We start from the raw sequence: 21,191 nt of genomic DNA, 5'->3' as shown, positions 1-21,191 counted from the left end.
GACTTTGGTATTGATTTGCTGTGACTGTGCAAAGATCATTTATCTTCCTGCAGTTTCAGTTTTTTCAATTATTAAACATTTAAAATAATATGGATACTATTTTGAAATCATTGGAGAAAACGGACAAGTCTAGGTTATTTGTAGATGTACTTATATCTAATCCAATTATGTAAATGCTATTTTAAAATATCTAATTCTATACTATATGATTTATAAGTTCCATACAGTGAAAACAGAATTTAATTTGATAGTTTGTCAAAGCCTAGTATCTCTGGTTTCCTTTCAATTAGGGTAAAAGAGCTGTACTAACTTCGAAATAATAAAATCTCAAGAGTTGTCTTTTCTTCTGCTGCACAGAACCGTGCCTCTTGACTCTGTAAAAAGTTTTTATTACTCAATGCTCCACTCTCATACCCCTGACCTTGGATCTACAAACACCACAATTTTATATGAAAAGACATTTTATATATGAAGAAATGAAGACTTTCAAAAACATTAAAATCCTAGTAACCAAAGAACGTAAACTAAAATTAGATAATTTTTTTTTCACCTAGCTACTTGGCAAACACTAAAATTAAAATTGGCGAATATTAAAGAATCATAGTTTTCAGTATTGCCTAAGATGTAAGGAAAGAGATTTTCATATAACGTTAGTGAAAGTATGTATTGGTAAGACCTTTTTCAGGGGCAATTTGGTAATATTTACCATAAGTTTCTAATTTTACTTTGATTAGCATGATAGTACACAAAGATATAAAAATAAAATATCAAGTGTCAGTGGGAACGTGAAGTCATTGCAACACTTTTACACTGCCTGTGGGAATGTAAGCTGGCAGGACCTGTTTGGAAAACAATTTGACGTTAGTTATCTGATGAGGCTGAAGATGTGCATATCTTATGACCCAGCAGTTTCACTCCTGGGCATGTAGTCAAGAGAAACTCTTGCACATGTGTTCATATCTACACTGTTTGTAAGACCAAGAAAATAGAAACAATCCCAATTGTCAATCAACAGTGCAATAGATAAATAAACAGCAGTGAAAATGGATGACCTCAGGAAGAGTTGCGAGGAAACAGCAAGTTGCAGCATAATGTTTACAGTATGATTCTTTTTATGTAAAGTTCCAAAAAATGCAAAGCTAATTCACTCATTGTTTAGAGAAACAAATATTTGTGGTAAAACTAAAAACAAGGCAACGATAGACATAAATTCAGGACAGAGGTTACCTCTGAGGGAGAGGAAGGAGGTCAAGGTTGGAGAGAGGCAAGAGGCATACCTGAGACTTTAAAGGTAACAAAAATATTGATGGCAAAACTTGGTGGTAATTAAGGGTGTTTGGTGACAAATGTGCTTCTTTATCTTCATAAGTAATTTGTGTATACAGTCAATAGTTAATAAAACCAATTTAAAGAACTTAAATATCCATAAACCAATTATTAGTCAACATGAATACAATGATTTTGTTGATATAAAACTGTATCTACTGGGTATATAAACTGCATAAAAGATGTCTGCGAGGACACACTCTAATGTATTAATCACTGCTATCACCTAGGGATTGAATTTGGGCTAATTTTGCTCTCATTGTTTTCTTTTACTATGTTGTTCATTTTGTTTTATAAAGGACATGTGTTCTTTTTTATAAAGACACTAAAGCTATTTTTTAAAAAGCTACAACTATTAGGATGTTCATCATAGTATTATATATATCACATACTGAGTAGTAAAAAATTAACTTTATCCAAAGAGAGGTCTGGCCTTTGCTCTCAGCTTCTGAGAGGTAATCTCTAAGCCCTTGGAATGTCCTGCCTGGTAAGAGTGCCTTTGTTTACCTGGGAACTTTGGGCCACACCAGATTGTCTATGCTATCAAGGAACTGATGGTGGGGGTCTTGAGCCACATGGTATCAGCTCAACTCCTGCAGGAGCTGGAGACTAAGGTCAGCCATGCAGGCAGCCAACCACACCTCTGTGACCAAGCCCCAGGAAAAACTCTGGACACTAAGCTCAGGTGAGCTTCCCTGGCTGGCAGTGCTCCACGTGTACTGCCGTGTGCATTGTTTCTGAGAGGACTTCGGGCTGCCCACAGCTCCGCTGGGAGAAGATGCCTGGAAGCTTCCTGCTTGGAACTCCTGGATTCTGTCTCATGTGCCTCTTTCCATGGTTGACTTTAATCTGTATCCTTCTACTGTAATAAACCATAACCATGAGTACATCTTTCAATGAGTTCTGTCAGTCCTTCCAGCAAATTACTGAACATGAGAGGGGTTTTGCATTTGGTATCAGAAGTGAGGGTGGTCTTGAGGAGTCCCAAATTTTATATATAATAAACTATAAGCAAAACAAACAAACCCTTGAAAGCCACCTGAATGTCTACCAACAGAAAATTAGTTAAATATATTTTGGTATACCCATAGCTTGGAATACTATTGTCACTAAAATCCTATAAAAGAGGGTTAAAGTGATATATTAAGAAACAAGTATTAAGATAATAAGATTCCTTTTTTAGTAAAATTGTGTAATTCTGTGAGGATGAGTCAGACACAGATTCTGCCTTAAATAGAGTCCAATAACAGAGATTTTTTTTAAAAAAAGCACACATATTCATCCAAAATCCTCTCCTGAGATCCCCATGTCAGTGAATGGCGCCCCCTTCTTTAGCGAACTTCTCTCCCTTTACACCAACTCTGTGTTTCCATCTACATTACCAAGTTCTTAATGGTCCCGTCCCCCTGGCCTTAGCCAGTTAGTGTGGAATGGGCACCTGATGTAAGCTGGGCCTATCATGGGGCCCTGCCCCACGAGCCACACTTGACTCGTTGAGGAATCATTCAGCAAGAGTTCTGTCATAGAATTTATTTTTTAAGAAAGAGTTGCAAAAAACTGAAGATAGGGGGAAAAAAAACAGTTGTCCCTACAGTTTGAAATTTAGGAGCTGCCAGTGGTAGTAAAGTTATGGAAACAAATTGACAGTGAGAGAAAATACAGCCAATCCTCAAAAAGACACATAGTGAAGGGAAGTATAGAGTCATGGTCATGTTTGAGACCTGATCCAGTTTTCCTGAGACCCAACTGCTTCCTGTCCCCTTTTGCCCTTTGGTTATACAACCTTTCAATTACCTGATCTACCCCAATTTCTTTTCAATAAGTTCTCCTGTTGCTTAGGCTTTTGAGATAGAGCTTGCATTTAAGAATATTAATTAACCAGCACACTGGCCAAGTCAGAAATGTGGTTTATCTTTTTTTATTTTTAATTTTTTTTTGGGGGGGGTAATTAGGTTTATTTATCTACTTTTAATGGAGGTACTGGGGATTGAACCCAGACCTTGTGCATGCTAGGTACACACTCTACCACTGAGCTATACCCTCCCTACAACATGGTTTATCTTTGACTTTCTCTTATTTCCCACATACGAGCAATCACTAAGTTTTGTTTATACTCCCACGTACTACCTCTCCAACACAGTCACTTCATCCACTTCTCTCCATCTTTACTGCCATTGGCTTAGTTCAGGTCACTATACTTCCTGCCCTCCTTCTCCCACTTTTTATTGCAACAGCCTCCCATCTCCTTATTCATTAATTCATTTATTCAATAAATATGTATTGAGTGCCCAGTAAATACCAAGTACTTTTATAGGTACTGAAGAGATAAGTAATAAATATAAACACACACCAAATCCCTGCCTTCACAAGGACTCCATCCTCCTCATGGAGAAGATACAGTTAACTGATGAAAAAATACACAGTGTAATATCTAATGGTGATAAGTGCTATGAAGGATCTACTGTTCAATGTTGCAATCATGGTCCCCAATCATGCCTCCCGGGATCCACACCCTTGGGTGTTTTCCTCCCACAATGACTCTGGCTCAACTATATGACATGTTTTAGCCAACATGACATTACCAAATGTGGTCAAACAGGATATTGAAAAGTACTTGTGGAATGGACTTGCTTTCTCTTGCTTCTGAAAATTCTTCAGCCACCATGTGAACAAGACCCAACTGTCCCAGCCATTTAAACTGTACCAACTAAGATCCTACACATGTGAATGTGGCCATCTAGACCACCTGGCCACAGCCAAACCAGCCTAGCCAGAAGAACTGCCCAACCAACTCACAGAATGTCAAAAATTAATAAATGTCAGTGTTCTAAGACACTAGGTTTGGGTATGGTTTGCTACACAGCAAAAGCTAACAGAGCCTTATAATGGAGCAGTGATGAGCAGCTGCTACTTAAATGGGGTAGTCAGAGAAGGCCTTTTTGAAGAGATGACATTTGAACAGAATTAATGAAGAGAAGGACCGAACCATTTAGCTCTCTGAGGGAACAACATTTCAGGTAGAGAGAACAGTACTCCAGGCAGAGGAAAAAGCATGTGAATAGCTTTGAAGCGGGAGCAATGCTTGGCATGTTAGAAATAGTAGATCTGTCAGAGTAGTTGAGTTTAGTGTTCGAAGGAAAAGAGTAATAAGAAATCAGGTAAAAGAGGTGGCTGGGGGTCAGTCATATCTTGCTATTGAAAACAATGTTGAAATTAATAAATTTTTATAGATGTTCTGCCTAAGTGACAATATAGCTCTAAGGTAAATTCATATAATTAAATGGCTATGTCAAAAGGTTTGTGCTTTGGTATTTTGACAAGTGTTGCTAGATTGCCTTCCATTAAGGTTGTAACCATGCCACTGGCAATATGTTACTTGCCATTATCAAACAGGGTATTATCAAACTCATTGGTCTTTGCCAATCTGATAGGTGAAAAATGGTTTTCATTTGCATGTTTCTTATGAATGAAGCCGAGCAATTAATTATTCATGTATTTCCCAGCCATTAGTATTTTTTTTTCTATGAATTGCCCATTTTTCTACTGGATTGTCAATCTTTTTGTAGTCCTTCACATACTAGGAAAATTAGGCTTGGTCTGTGACTCAGTCCCATTTTGAAACAATCTGGCTGCTGTGAAGAGCAGACTGAGGGGGCAGGCATGGCAGCCAGCACACCTGTTAGGAGGCGACTCTGATGCTCCAGGTAAAAGCTGATGGTGGCTGGGGCCAGAAATGCAGAGGCAGCGGCGGTGAGAAGTGGTCAGACTCAGCAGACTACTGTGACCATGTCTAACGTTTGTATTGAGCACTGTGATAATGACCCTATGAGCATTTTCTCGCTCTACTTTCCCAATAATTCTACAAGGGAAGTGCTCTTTTCTTCCATTTACAGAAGCAGGTTAAGTGGGTTTGACTCCAAAGCCCAAGTTCTCACCTGGGATGGGAGACCCTCTGTGGCCTCCTGCAGCCTGTGGTCCTACGGTCCATCCTCTCTACAGCCAAAGTGATCTTTCCAAAACGCAAATCTGTTCTCATCGCTCTTCTGCTTAAACACCCTAAAGTGGGTCCCCAAGCCTTAGGTATCCGAAGTCTACAGAGGTGTCAGATCTGCCCCCGTTAACTGCTGCAGCCGCCCCCTCCCACCCTGCTCCTTCACTCCCTGACCTGGAAGTGCTCAGAGTTCGGAGCCCAGGACACTCCACCCCACCTTCACGCCTAGGCTGGGGCCTCCATCAACGCCATCCTTCCCAACCCTAGACTAGTGTCCATAACTCCGCCACACCCCTCCCGACTGGACTACAAACAAAACAGAGACAGAAGCAATATTTGTTTTTTTTTTCTTATATATTTCTATACAATGATTTCAAAAGCTAAAAAGATTTAGGTTTAGGTAAAAAGATTTACACTGCTTACACATCAGAGTATAAACTGGTATAGTTGTCCCTCACTATCGACGAGGGAATGGTTCTAGGACACCACCCCCCACATCCTCCACCTCACAGCTACCAAAATCTGAGGATGCTCAGGTCCCTCATATAAAAGGACACAGTAGCTGCATATAATCTATGCACAGACTCCTGTGTACTTTACATCATCTCTAGATTACTTCTAATACCTAAATACAATGTAAATGCTATGTACATAGTTGCCAGTGTGTGGTAAATCCAACTTTTGCTTTTGAGAACTTTCTGAATTTTTATTCTAAATATTTTCTATTCATGATTGGTTGAACCCTGAGATAATACGGAGGGCTAACTGTACAGCAAAAAGTCTCTGTTCCCTCCCCTCACCATTCCCCATTCACTTAGTGTTCTTCCTTTACAAGTAGTTATTATAGTTTCTGTTTATCCTCCTGAAAATGTTTAAATGCATAATTCAAGACTATGTGTGTGTGTGTATGCATGTATTTATTTCTCCCGCAAACATTCCACACAAATGGTAGCATACTACACATATTTTTTTCTGCAATTTTTTAAACTTAGAATATACTGGGGGATCTTTCCACATCAATAAATAAGGAGCCTCTTCTGTGTGTGCATGCACGTGTGGGGAGAGCATGAGCCACATTTTGTTCATTGTTACATTCCTTACTGTCGCAGCACAAGGTCTGGCACATGATAGGGACTGCGCTGTTTAACCGAAATAAACTGAATTGGGTAACAACACAGGAAGTTAATAATAGTAAGTGCAAGCATATCAAAATGACTCATAAGCACATAAACACATGCTCATCACCATTATTCAGCAGGGACATGCAGATTGAAAGCACAGTGAGATTTTACTACCCACCCCCCCAGAATGGCTAAAATAAGTAAAATGAAACATCTGGCAACAGCAAGTGTTGGAGAAGACATGACGTAAATGGAGCGCTCATACTACTGTTGAGAACATAAATTGATATAGCCACTTTGGAAAACTTGATAATAACCACTAAAGCTGAACATATACACATAAGTTATGACCCAGCAACTCTATTCCTTAGTATGTGTCCAACAGAAATGCTACATGTAGTCACCAAAAGAGACATGCAAGGAAGTGTGCAATAATGGATTAACCTTGCCCAAAGAAAGGCTAGGTCTTTGAGTAGCTTCTAGGCAGTAACCACAAAGCCCTACGGAATGTCTTCTCTAATAAGAGTTTCTTTGTTTACCTGGGGGCTTTGGGACATACCAGATCATCTATGCTAACAATGCAGTTTATGGTCAGGGCCTCAGGGCCTCAGGGCCTCCCCCCCCCCCCCCCGCCCCCATATCAGCTTGATCTCTGGAGGAGCTGGAGACTAAGGACACTCAGGTGGGCAGTTACCACATCTACATGACCTATCCCCAATAAAACCCCTGGACACCAAGGTTGGCTGAGCTTCCCTGCTTGGCAGTAATCCACACACCCTGCCACACATCACTGCTGGGAGAAGGAAGTGCTGTCTGTCCCTGGGAGAGGACAACAGAAGCTCACACCGTGAGCTCTCCTGGACTCTGCCCTGTGAACCTTTTCCCATCGGTGATTTCAGGCTGTATTCTTTCACTGCAATAAGCCATTACTGAGTATAACAGTTTTCTTTCCAAGTTCTATGAGTCCTTCCAGTGAATTATAGAACCTGATGGTAACTTGGATACCTCCCAAACGGCAACAAGAATGTTCACAGAAGCATCATTCATAAAAGACAAAAACTGGAAACCACCCAGGTGACCAACAACAGTAGACTAGTTAAATAAATTGTGGTATGTTTATATAATGAAGTGCTCCACAGCAAGAAAATAAACAAACTGTAACTACACGCAACAATAAGCCTGAACCTCTCAAACATAACATCCAGCGAAGGAAGCCACACAAAGGAGTACATAGTGTGTGATTTTACTTACAGAAGGTCCAAAAACTAATCTGTGGTGATAGAAGTCAGAATAAGGTTGCCTTTGGAATGCAGCAGAGAGAGAGAAAGCAAGTTCTCTAGTGTCTCTTCTTATAAGGGCACTAATCCCATTCATGAAGGCTCCATTCTCACGACCTAATCACCTCCCCAAGGCCCCACCTCCTAATACCATCACATTGGAGGTTAGAATTTCAACATATGAATGGAGGGGGGCAGCATTCGGCCCACAACCCAGGGAGAGGGCACAGGGGTGTTCCTGGGGTACTGGTAATGCGCTGGTATCTGATCTGGATGGCGGTCACAAGGGTACATTCACTTTGTCAAAGTGAATCAAGCCTGACACAGGATTTGTGCACTTTTCTGTATGCATATGACATGACACCTCAACAAAAAAAGTTTACTCCCCTACACACCTATTACAATGCCAGTGAAAGAAAAAAAGAAAGGTAGAAAGGGAGACAGAGAAGTAGAAAGGAGGGAAGGGAGGAAGGACACCGACTATACTGAGTGCTGGCAAGGATGCAAAGTAACTGGAATTCTCTGCTGGAATTCTCACTTTGGAAAAGAGTCTGACAGTTTCTCACAAAATTAAACATACACTTACCATGTGACCCAGCAATCTCAGTCCAAAGAATCACCTAAGAGAAAGGAAAACTTATATTCACACAAAAACTTGTATATAAACAAGCAGCTTTACTTACTGTCTTAAAAAACGAAGAGCCCTGTCCTTCAACAGGTGAATGGATAAATGAACTATGACACATCCACATAACTGGATACTGTTACTCTGCTCAGCACTGAAAAGGAGTAACTGTTAATCCATACACTGACCTGGATGAATCCCACACAAGTGAAAGAAGTCAGACTCAAAAGGCAACACATGGTATGATTCAAAATATATAACGTTCTAGGAAAGGCAAAACTTCAGGGACAGAAAACAGACCAGGTTGCCTAGGTTTTGTGGGAGGGGTTGACTCCAAAGGGGCACAAGGGAATGATTTGGGGTTAGACAGGCTATACAACTTCATTATAACGCTGGTGGTTACACAACTAAATGTGTTTTTCAAAAGTCAGCACTGTTCACAAAAAATTAGGCTGTTTTACTGTACGTAAAGTGTATCTCAATACATCTGACTAAAAGATATATAAAAATGTTCAATGCTTACTTTAAAATGGTAATAATAGATGCCACAGGAAACATAAGGACAAAGCACAGAATATGAAGAATCTATTTCCAAGTGAGAATCAGGAAGTGCTTATGGAAATGTTCATATTTAAGCTGTTCCTGGAATGTAAACAGTATCTGGGCAGTTACCGCCTTGAAGGACTAAGTTCCAAACTTGAATTTATAGGAGAAAGTATCAGAGAGGATCTCATCTCTGCACTTTTGCCATGAGTACAGAGACACAGTCCCACAGCGACACAAACTGGAACCTAAGAATCCCTCGGCCCAATCAGTCATCACATGACAGTCCCACTGCCTCGTCTTAATAAATAGTTCAGGGCCTTAGAAAAGAAGAGTCTTCGGGTCTTCCGCGGACTTCCTCCACAATGCCTGCCCTTCAGAGTAAAGAGGAATGACCCACTAATAACAGAAGCTAACAATATACGTAACACTTACTGTGTGCTAGGTCTTGTTTATAATGTATATAAATATATACATAACATTATGTATAATATTTAACATATATAAAGTATGTGTACAAAATAATATATAATATATAAAATTTCGTATATATGTATGTTATATATGATATGTGTATATATAATATATTTATATAACATATAAATATATATTTAACATGTATTATATAGATACATATTTTATTAATATAGTTAATACATACAAGTATATATAATAATAAACACATAATATATACATTTTAATGTATGTATATCCATGTACAACGTCTGTAAATCAAGCCTCACAACAACACTGTGAGGCAGGTAACTTTATGACCAACCTCATTCACAGACAGGGACCTGGAGAACGGTGGGGTTAGTAAGTGGTGGAGCCGGAGCTGGGACCTGAGCAGCCTGGCTCCAGCACCCCCGTCCTGACCCCCCTGTTCCAGCCCCTCCACATGTAAGTGTGTGCTGGGGTGAGCTCTGTAGGGAAGCCCTAGCGCTGTGTCTGGTGTGGAAGGAGGCGCTCACTTCCTGGCTGCCCTCCCACAGCCGTAAGTTTAGAGGGCAAAGCAGGAGGTGATGCTCATTTCTCCACGGAAATACAGCTGCCCCCAGTGACCAGAGAGTCTCTGGCAAGTGACAGGGAAGCTGGCATCACCAAGCTGGAAGCAGTACATCAGAAAGGCTCAGGAGTGACAGCCCTCCTTCATCCCCTGGTTTCCCCCTCAGTCCCTCAAGGACTTGGAGCAAGTGACTTCTTAACCTCTCCATGTTTGGGCTTCTTTGTCTGTAACGTAAGAAAAATAAGACTACCTGCCAAGTTAAGTAACACAAGTAAAACTTAGAACGGAGCCTGGCACAGTCAGGGCTTCAAAAATGCTATTATAATAAATCTGCTGCTTGTGGCAAACACTCCCCCTCTGGTCCTGATGTTGTGAAGGCCATCCTTCCCACCCCCTCCCCACTTCAGTGAGCTATCCTTGACATATAACACTGCATAAGTGTAATGTGTACAACTTACACATTTGATACAATTAATATGATACAACTGTTGGTTTCATATAATTATATATCTTGCACAATGATTATTACCACCATAGCTTGAGCTAACACCTTCATCCCATCACATAATTATCGTTTCTTTTTGTGGTGAGAACACTTAAGATCTACTTTCTTAGCAACTTTCAAGTACGTAATACAGTATTATTAGCTAGAATCACCATGCTTCGTGTTAGATCAGCAGAACTCATTAATCTTCTAACTGGAAGCTTGTACCCTTTTCCCCGGCACCCCCAGCCCCAGGTAACCACCACTCTACCCTCTGTGGCTCTGACTTGGGGTTTTACAAGATTCCACATACAAGGGAGTGAAGACCTCCCTTGCCCTGCCGTCTCTTGCTTCCTCTGATGAAGGTCTTTTTCTGCCCTGCTGTTCTGTGTCCCTAGGAACAGGGGACTAGGCTCAACTGTAGGCTGGGATAAGGGAGAGGAAAATGAATTCTTTTGTGGTAACATTTCACTCGATGCTGTTTTTCAGGAGGGGAAGCCTGCTCCCTGCAGCTTTATGTCGGGGCTGTGATTCGGTCCTTTTTAAGACTGCAAATAGGCCTGACCCATCGGCATATCTCAAAGTCAACTTTCCTGTGCACCACTGCTCCGAGCTGGAGTTATTGAAATTCAGCTTTCTCCCTGACCTGGAGGAGAACAAACATCCCAGTGTTGCTTTAAGTGTTCAAACTGAGACCTCGATGCTACTGATGAGAACGGGTAAGCAGGAGGGGACAGGAGAGGAGGGCAGGCTCCCTGGGCCCCTGGCACATTGTGTAATGTACCAGAAGAACGAATCTGGAAGAAACCTTTGAACCTGAAAGAACATCCCCAAAGTAAGTCTAGATTTTTAAAACCTCTATTAATGTCTCCTCCTCCTCCTCATTTACAATTTCACTTCTCTGTGAGGCAGATAAAATCCCTTAGCCATCCCTGCTCCTCCTCTTTCCTTCCATGTCATCAAAATTGAATTATAGGTCCACGGAGTCTGAAAAGGCCATATATTTGCTTCCTCAGCCTGTCTGGCAGCCCAGCATGGGCACGCGACCTAATTCCAGGCAACGGAATCTAAGAAAGATTTCTTTCCTAAGAAATAAAAGGCACATGGAGAGAAAGGGCCTCCCTTCTTGTTTGCTGGACATATGTCTGCTTGTGTGTGATGTCCTGTCTTCATCCTTTCTCTTAAATGCAGGGCCTGTCCCCTGGGGTCAGGTTTGGCCCTGTGCCCATTCTTAGAAATCTCAAACACACGTGACTTCACCTCTTACTTCTCTCACTTATATCAGTAATTCAACAAATATTTATCAAACATTTGCCTTGTGCCATGTTCTAGAAGCTAGAACCATACAGACAAGATCTCTACTCCAGAGAAACTTGTCTAGTGGACTCCTCCTAACACAATCTCTTCAATTGTCTCCACCAGACATTTCTGTTTGGTGGTCCCATCATCCCTGACACAGCACTCCTAAAGTCAAATTCACTCTCTTTTTTCCAAAACTGATTTTCCTAGCATACCCCATTTCTATTAAGTCATTAAGTCCACGCCTACTGATTGCCAGAAGCTGCAGCTACACAGATAGGTAACAGTCTCTGATGCACATACACAATAACCACAATCCAGTGTCAGATGTGCCACAGTAGAGGTATGTCCAAGACAGGTGGGAGGAGGGAGTGTCTGAATTCTTCTGAGGGAGCCACCCTCACACCCATCAGTAGCTGGATGGAGTTGGCCCCACCCCCAGATCCAGAACCTAGCCAATCAGATCACCACATATCCATTGCCATGGAGATATGCCCAGAGGTGGGCTTATGATTAAACCTGGGCCAGTGAGAAATCAGCTGGTGGAAGTCTCAGGAAAGAAGCGTTCTTTCCTACACCAGTTGGAAGCCCAAGCTCTTACCTTGTCAGAGCTGCACTACTGCACTAGCATTTTCACTGGCTCCACTGACTCCTAATTCTTCATACTGACCAAAGCTTCCAAGCTGTTCTTCTCTGAACTGCTTTCATGTTATTCAAAACTCCTGAGCAGCCACCATTAAATTCCTTGCACCTAATGCTTCACATTCATACTCCACAATCTGCATCAAATTTACCTTTCCTTTCACCTTCCTGTCATCAAGGCTTCACTTATCTTCCCTCCTCCTGGGCTGCCCACCCCTTTCCTTTCTATTATTCAAATCCTCTTATCTCTCAAAGTCCCAGCTTAAATACTGTCTTCTCTGACTCCCATTTAATATCAATATGAATTGATGGCAATTTTTTGGAAAACATGATTTATTGTCTAGGTTTATTACCTCTCACTTTACATATTAGTTTTCTTTTCTCTCCCAAATTACCTCAGAGGGAAGCTGAAGACAAAGACTGTGTCAAATTATTGGTATACTCTAGCATTTATGACAAGGCTTTGCATAGTCAACACTCAAAAATTTTCACAATGATTAATAGACATTTCCCAGTTTGGCACCAGGTAGCAGGAAATGGAGCTGAATGCAGAGCTGCAATTTACATGAGAAGAGCTGTGGTGACCAGGCACGAGGGGAAAAACTTAATGGATGCTGCGAATAGTCTGGTCAAGAAAACAAAGCTGGGAGCCTGATAAATGGAAAGTTCTTGTATAAAGTCAAACTTGACAAGGCAGAGATAGACCCCAAACACAGGATGGGGACCACAGGACCAGCTCTGAAAACAGTGGACAAGCTGTGATCCAAAGGGCGATGGGAAGCCCAAGGAAAAGCTAAGAGACTTAGTTGAAGGAATCAAGGCAGGGACTTTAGCAGCAGGTCTCAGATGACTCAGAGGGTAGACGATGCAGCTACTTGGAAGGAGCACTCATTGGATTTAGGGCACTTTCTCACTCTCTCTGACTCCCTCCCTTTAGAAGAGTGAAGGAAGGCTCTCAGAACTGGCTTCCCAATTTCTGTGGAATAGTGATGAGGAGCCAGCCTTGAGAAGCTCCCAGGAGACCTTCCCATTGTCATTCTCATAGTCGTTTCCAATCTTCCCTTACTTGATGACTCCTCCTGAAATATCCTCTTCAGTTACCCTCTTTTTCAGGGTTATGCTCCTAATGGACTGGCCCTTCCCTCCCAATCTCATTGGCTGGGTCATCTCCATCTCCTGGCCTCTGAGCATCAGTGCCCCAGGCCTTCCTTAGACCTCTTCTTGTCTAGATTTGTGCTTAGATTGCAGGGGACCTCATCCAGATCCAGGGCTTTAAATCCAAGGTTCTTATAAGCTGATGACATCAAATTTTCTATCTCAAGCCCTAACTTCTCTCCTCTCTCTTAAACTCTAGACTTGTGAATCTACTGCCTATCCTCTGTTTCCACTTAGAGTTCTAATAATCATTCCAAAATCTGACATGTTCAGAATTAAACTTTAACACACCCACACAGTGCCAAATCCTACTTCACCTGCATTCTTGGCCATTTCTGTAAATGACAACTTCACTCTATAAATTGTCAGACACAGCTCCTTCCATCATCCTTGCCTGTACTCTTTCTCATACCTGACATCCAATCCATCAGCAAATTTGGTCAGCTCTGCCTGCCTTCAGAATACATCTTGATTCTGAAATGACTCATCATTTCCACCACTGCCGCCCTAGGCCAGGCCACCATCATTTCTCATCCGGACTTGCACTGGCCTTGTGATTGGCCTCTGCATTTCTACCTTTGTTGCCTACTCTCCCATCTCACAAAGCATCCCTAGCGATCTTGCTGAAATGCAAGGAAAGTCATATCACTCCTCAGCTTAAAAGCCTCCAGTGAGATTCTGATCCATGCTACAACACAGATGAAACTTAAGGACATTATGCTAAGTGAAATAAGCTAGACAAGAAAGGATAAATACTGTACGAATTCACTTACATGAAGTACCTGAAATAGTCAAATTCATAGAGACAGAGAGTAGACTGGATTTACCAGGGGCCAGAAGAAGAGAGAAATGGGGAGTTATTTAATGGGTACAAAGTTTCAGTTTAGGATGAAAATATTCTGGAGAGGAATAGTGATAATGGTTGTACAACACTGTGAATATACTTAATGCCACTGAACTGTACACTTAAGATGGTTAAAATGATAAATTTTATCTCCCCACCTCCAAATTTTTTAACCTTCCAATAGCTTCCCATCCCACTGAAGGTCAAATCCAAAGTCCTTACCAAGGCCTATAGGGTCCTACATCTCTGGGCCCCTGCTAACTCTCTAACCTCCTCTGCTACCACTCTCTACCCCATCCCTCTGCTCTGGCTGCACTGACCTCCTTGCGACTCCTCAAATAAGCCATAGACCCTCCCACTCAAACATGCCAAGCCCTGTCCTCCCTCAGGGCACGTCTTGGTGAGGATGTGGAGAAAAGGGAGCTCTCACGCACTGTTGATGGGATTATAAATTGGTGCAGCCACTATGGAAAACAGTATGGCGAGCCCTCAAAAAATTAACAATAGAACTACCGTATGATCCAGCATTTCCACTCCTGGGTATTTATCCAAAGAAAGCAAAAACATTAATTGGAAATGATATATGTACCCTTACGTTCATTGCAGCATTATTTATAGTAGCCAAGATACAGAAGCAACCTAAGTGCCCATCAATAGATGCCTATGGTTGGGCTCAGGCATCTGCTCTATGTGTGGTCATTTTTGTTTATTTTTGTTTTCATTTTTTATTATAAAATAAAATACAAATTTTTAAAATGCAAAACAAATATATATCTTAAAGAATTATTATAAGATAAACACTCTTGTAACCACCACCCAGGTTAACAAATAGAAGTTTATCAGAACTCTTCCTGTATGACCCGTCCCAAATATAGCCCTCCCTTTCCCCACAAATAATCACCATTCTGATTCTTACAGTAATCACTTCCTTGCATTTGTTTATGGCTTAATCATTTATGTACACATCCATAGACCCTATGATTTAGTATTTTTAAAAAATTGACATGTCATTTAAATCCCTTTTAATCTACATTTTCCTTCTCTATACCTTTCTTTTCCTACACTTTATCTGTTTAAGAACCTGGGCTTACTGATCTATAGAATTTCCCACAGTCTGAGTTTTACTGGTTGCATATTCATGGTACAACTCAACACATTCCTTTGTCCTCTGTATTTCCTGCAAATAGGCAGCTGGATGTAGAGGCTTGAATAGAATCAGGTTTAACCTGCATCTACTTTATGGCGAGTCTACAGGTAATATCTGGTTTTCACTGCTTTTTGTTGTTGTTGTTGTTAGCAGCCATTAATGCTCATTGTCTAGATCCATTAATTCATTTAAATTGCAAAATAATAATAATATGTCCATCATTTCATCTTATTTATTAAATAAATTTTTAAAAGAACACAACCTCTCATCTACTAATGGTCACCCAGTGGTAGAGCCTATATAGGAAAGGCAGGATAGTGCTTTATTCTTTTCCTTTATTTATCCAGTTTTCAAAAGAATGAATTAATTCCCCATTATCCTCTAAAGGTGACCGATTAGTTTATTATCCATGAATTTAAATATATTATATATATGTGTATATACATATATATACACATACATACATATATATATACTGAATCACTATGCTATACACCAGAAATTAACACAGCATTACAAACCAAATATACTTTAATTTCTAAAAATAAATAAAGGCTATCAGGAGGCAAGTAAATAAATAAATACATTCCATGTGTTTTGACCCACTGCAATTCTTACCCTTATTGCAGCTTAAATGTTCTTATCTTTGACCCCTGGGAGCCTCTTTACATTGGTTTCTGAGTCACTTTGACATGACTCTAACTGTTTTTGATAGATTCCTTGCTCTCTGGTATAACAAAATGTTCCAAGATAATTCTTGCCACAGGTTTGGAGTCAGTCATTATACAAGTCCTGGTTCTCTTTTAGTGGAAAATGGCACTTCATAACCATAGTCTCTTATGCTATTGGATGACTTGGTCAATATTTCTGGTCTTTTACAGTGAACAGAACTAGGAAATAGATTCTTTAAGATAAAACATTTCATGGGTTCATGGTGATATTTCCAATTCAAATTCAGGACTATGGGGCTACTCTATAACCTCTTTCATTATACTCCTGAATCTCCTTTGTCCACACCAAGAATTCTGGTGTGGTTCTCAAAGACATGAGGAATGCCAGGCTATCCCACAACTGCTCATTTACTTTATCCTACATTATATACAGAAAAATTTTAAAGACAATAATACTCAGAAGAACCACCACCAATTATGTAACTAAAAACAATTTTTAAAAATCTTGCACACGCTATCTCCATTCTCACTAATTTTTCTTTTAGCTGTACTACATTCACATTGTCAAAACATAAAATCATCACATACCATCTTCTCTTTTCTACTCTAATTTGGTCTTCATATAGCTATGTATGTGATGCTTACCATAATTCCTTATATTGAAGTCTCTCTAGTCACTTTGGTTGCCTAAAGCTTGTTCTCTAACAGATTCCTGAGGAAGCACTCAGAGGAAGAATATTCCTTTAGTTCCTGCACATTCATAACAGCTAGTCTGTGTCTTTTATACTTGAAAGTCTCATTTTCCTTCCTTGGATATCATAGTATATGATTCCATTTTCTCCTATCATAAAGTGCTACAATCAAAAATTCTAATAATAATCCTCCTTCCCTAATATGCCACATGTTCATTTGGCCTAGATGCCTTAAGAGGTTTTATGGGTTTTTTTTTTCCTTTTTTCTTTAAAATTCATAAATTTCACTACAATATGTCTTAGTGTTGGTCATTCAGCTCAATCCACATAGTGTGCCTTTTAATATGTAGTTTCAAATTTATTTTATTTCAGAAAATTTTTCTTGAGTTATAGTGTTTAGTGTTTGTTCAGTTTTCTTGTTTTTCTTCTTCAGGAATTTCTTTTCAGCATATATTGGATCTTCTTTGCCCATACTTATTCAATAGTTGTATTGTTTCTCAATCTTTATCTTTTTTTTTAAAATCTTTTAATCGAGTTATAGTCATTTTACAATGTAATGTCAAATTCCAGAGTAGAGCACAATTTTTCAGTTATACATGAAATCTTTACCTTTTTAATTTATTGTTCTTTATTTTAAAAAATTCTCTCATTTTCACCTTCTATTTCTCCTAAGGCATTATCTATGTATTAATCCACTGGATTCCTTGCAGTTTAACCTTCACTTATTTTATATCTATATTTCTCTTGATGTCTGTCACTTCATTTCTGAGTTTTTCTATTTCTCAATAATTTAGTCTTTCATGTTATGTATCATTTTCTTAATGTCTTTTAGCTCATTCTGAAATAGTAGATTATATTTTGCTTCTTCTTTTTTTCTTTTTTTAAGCAAATGTATCTGGCCTGCTTTCATCACCTGTAAGGATTTTATTCTGCTCCTCATTCTCATTTTTCTTAGAATAGCTTTGTATGAGATTTGACCTCAATACTTTCCTGTTGATCATTTTTGTATGAATTTAGTTTTTCCTAAACTTTTATAAAGAGGCTTTGTTCAGGATAACTTTTTTAACTTCACAAAGTTACCCTTTCTGTCGTGTTTCATGTAGTACAAAAAATGTAACAGCTTTGCCTATGTTTTCTTCTAGGAGGTTTATTGTATCTTGTCTTATGTTTAAGTATTTGATTCATTTAGAGTTTATTTTTGTGTATGGTATAAGAGAGTGTTCTAGCTTCATTGATTTACATGCTGCTGTCCAGTTTTCCCAACAACATTTGCTGAAAATATTGTCTTTATTCCATTGTATGTTCTTGCCTCCTTTGTCGAAGATTAATTGACCAAAAGTTTGTGGCTTCATTTCTGGGCTCTCTACTCTGTTCCATTGGTCCATATGTCTCATTATCTCTCATACATCTCAACAGTGTTCTCCTAGGGCAGTCTACCCAAGCAATAGAAATAAAAGCAAGAATAAACAAATGGGACCTAATTAAACTTACAAGCTTTTGCACAGCAAAGGAAACCATCAGCAAAACAAAAAAACAACCTATGGAATGGGAGAAAATTTTTTCAAAAGATGAAACTGACAAAGGCTTGATCTCCAGAATATATAAGCAGCTCATAAGACTTAATAAGAAAAAAACAAACAACCCAATCCAAAAATGGGCTGAAGACCTAAACAAGTAATTCTCCAATGAAGACATTCAAATGGCCAATAGGCACATGAAAAAATGCTTAATATCACTAATTATCAGAGAAATGCAAATTAAAACTACAATGAGGTATCACCTCACACCAGTCAGAATGGCCATCATTCAAAAGTCCACAAATGATAAATGCTGGAGAGGCTGTGGAGAAAAGGGAGCCCTCCTACGCTGCTGGTGGGAATGCAGTTTGGTGCAGCCATTGTGGAAAACAGTATGGAGATTCCTTAAAAAACTAAAAATAGACTTACCATATGACCCAGGAATCCCACTCCTGGGCATATATCCAGAAGGCACCCTACTTCAGAAAGACACCTGCACCCCAATGTTCATAATAGCAGCACTATTTACAATAGCCAAGACATGGAAACAGCCTAAATATCCAGTCGACAGATGACTGGATAAAGAAATTGTGGTATATTTATACAATGGAATACTATTCAGCCATAAAAAACAACAACATAATGCCATTTGCAGCATGGATGTCCCTGGAGGATGTCATTCTAAGTGAAGTAAGCCAGAAAGAGAAAGAAAAATACCATATGATATCGCTCATATGTGGAATCTAATAAAAAGAAACAAGATGATGACAAATGAATTTAAATATAAAACAGAAACAGACTCATAGACATAGAATACAAAATTGTGGTTACTAGGCGGGAGGCGGGTGGGAAGGGACAGACTGAGAGTTCGAAATCTGTAGATACTGACAGGTATATATAGAATAGATAAACAAGTTTATACTGTATAGCACAGGGAAATACACACAAGATCTTATGGTAGCTCACAGAGAAAAAAATGTGACAATGAATATATGTATGTTCATGTATGACTGAAAAATTGTGCTCTACACTGGAAATTGACATAACATTGTAAACTGAATATAACTCAATAAAATAAATAAATATATATGTAATAGCTTACTTTGTAAGATTTCCTGGATATGTTCCCCTCACCCACCTTTATCTGGACTTTCTTTCCTTCATCTCTGTAGTGCCTATTCTGCTCAATTTTAATTCCACTCCCAGCAGTATCCTCAGGGAAAGGGGACCCAGGCTGGTGAGTTTTGAGAGTTTACAGGGGCTGGACTGCTCCACACCTTTCAGGTCTTACTGTGGGCCTGTGCACTCACCTGCTAATTGGAGTTGTCACAATAGTTTCAGCTGTTGTTCTAAAATTAGCTTGCTGAGCTTGCCAGTGAATACCTGTTGGATATTTTAGGGGTTTCTTGTTCTCAGGTTTGTCAGATGCCCCACTGCTTTTTCCTGCACAGATGCTAATACTTTACAAGTCTCGTGACTATCAATGATTTATCCTCACCAGCTTGTGTTTCAGAGTCCACAGGGATACCTTCTCACACCTGGTTTTATTGGAAAAATTTGTGGGGTTTTGGTTTTGCTACCTAACTGTCCTGTCTGTTTTTTTGTAGCAATCAGGCAAGTTCCAAACGCTATTCTTCCACTACCATCTCCATCTTCCCAGATCCATGTGTTCACTCTGAGGCCCAGACTGAAGGGACAGGAGTACACAGGGGAAGCTCTTCTTGTGATAAAAGGAAAGATGCAAGGGAACAAGCTTGAAACCAGAGCATGCTTAAACCTCTGCTTGCAGTACACATTTGTTAACGCTCCATTGGCCAAAACAGCCACAAGGCCAAGCACAACATCTAGTCTAAAAGAAAGTAATACTTTGCTTCCAGGAGAAAGAACTACCAACTTCCACAAAGAGCACAATGAGGAATTGAGAACAATAATGTAATGTTCCACATCAACCAACTGCATCCGCCCCGAAGGCTTTCCCTCAATCTCGCTAAAATGCTTTCAAAAAACGGTTTGTTAATTGTACTTCTATCTGTAGATATGAGAGTGTCCATCACACAACTGTGCTCAGACCGAATATTTTTACATTGTTGTTCATTTAATAAGTAAAACCTACGTGTGGTTTAATGTTTAGATTGCACTTCTTTTGTTTTTGTGAGGTTTAATCTTTTTTTCATTAGTTTATTAAGCCATTTCTGTTTCTTCCTTAACAACTTGTCTCCTCACGTCCTGTATCCATTTCTCTATGGTAGATGTTGCTTTTCTTACTGATTTATAAGACCTCATTTCATATTAAAGATTTTAATCTTTATCCTTCATACTTCTTGTACAGATTTGTTCCAATTTGCCATTTTCCTTTTGTATCATTTATCTAATTCTGCATAACAAATCACCTTAAAACGTAGTGTTCAAAGCCACAAAACATTTACGGTTACTTACAAATCTGTTGGTCAGCAGGATGTATCTGGTGACCTGGACCAGGCGTGGCTGATGTCGGCTGGGCTCATTCATGCATCTACTGTCAGCTGGTGGCCTGGCTAGGGAACAGATGGTCCAGGATGGTCTCACTCACGTCTTGGCTGTTGGCTTGCTGTCAGCTGGTGCAATAGGGATTAATGGGCCATGTTACTACTATACTTTTAAACTGCATTTATATAATTTAAATATTAAAAGTGCATGTATTTTAAATTTTATATATTCAAAGTTATCATTTTTTATGCGATTTCTTTATTGTTATTATGTTTGTAAAGTTCTTTCCCAATCCCAAGGTTTCATAAATACTTAGGTTTTCTTCCACACTTTTATTTATTACATCTAAGTCTTTAATCCATTGGAAATTGATTGGTTATGAAGT

General features: G+C 39.6%; 1 protein-coding gene across 1 annotated transcript in view; it reads right to left on the bottom strand.

Annotated features, from left to right (window-relative positions):
- Nucleotides 1-20,905, bottom strand: part of CEP83 (centrosomal protein 83) — a 156,889-nt gene extending 135,984 nt beyond the window's left edge. Inside the window, exon 1 of the transcript XR_001365295.2 lies at nucleotides 20,777-20,905. The gene's annotated coding sequence lies outside the window, so the exon portion shown is untranslated. The remainder of the gene's footprint in view (nucleotides 1-20,776) is intronic.
- Between the last annotated feature and the right edge of the window lie 286 nt (nucleotides 20,906-21,191).

The sequence above is a fragment of the Camelus ferus genome, chromosome 12 (genome assembly GCF_009834535.1).
Source record: "Camelus ferus isolate YT-003-E chromosome 12, BCGSAC_Cfer_1.0, whole genome shotgun sequence".
Taxonomy (NCBI): domain Eukaryota; kingdom Metazoa; phylum Chordata; class Mammalia; order Artiodactyla; family Camelidae; genus Camelus; species Camelus ferus.
Note: the sequence above shows the minus strand (reverse complement) of the source record. Positions and strands in the feature narration are given on the sequence as shown.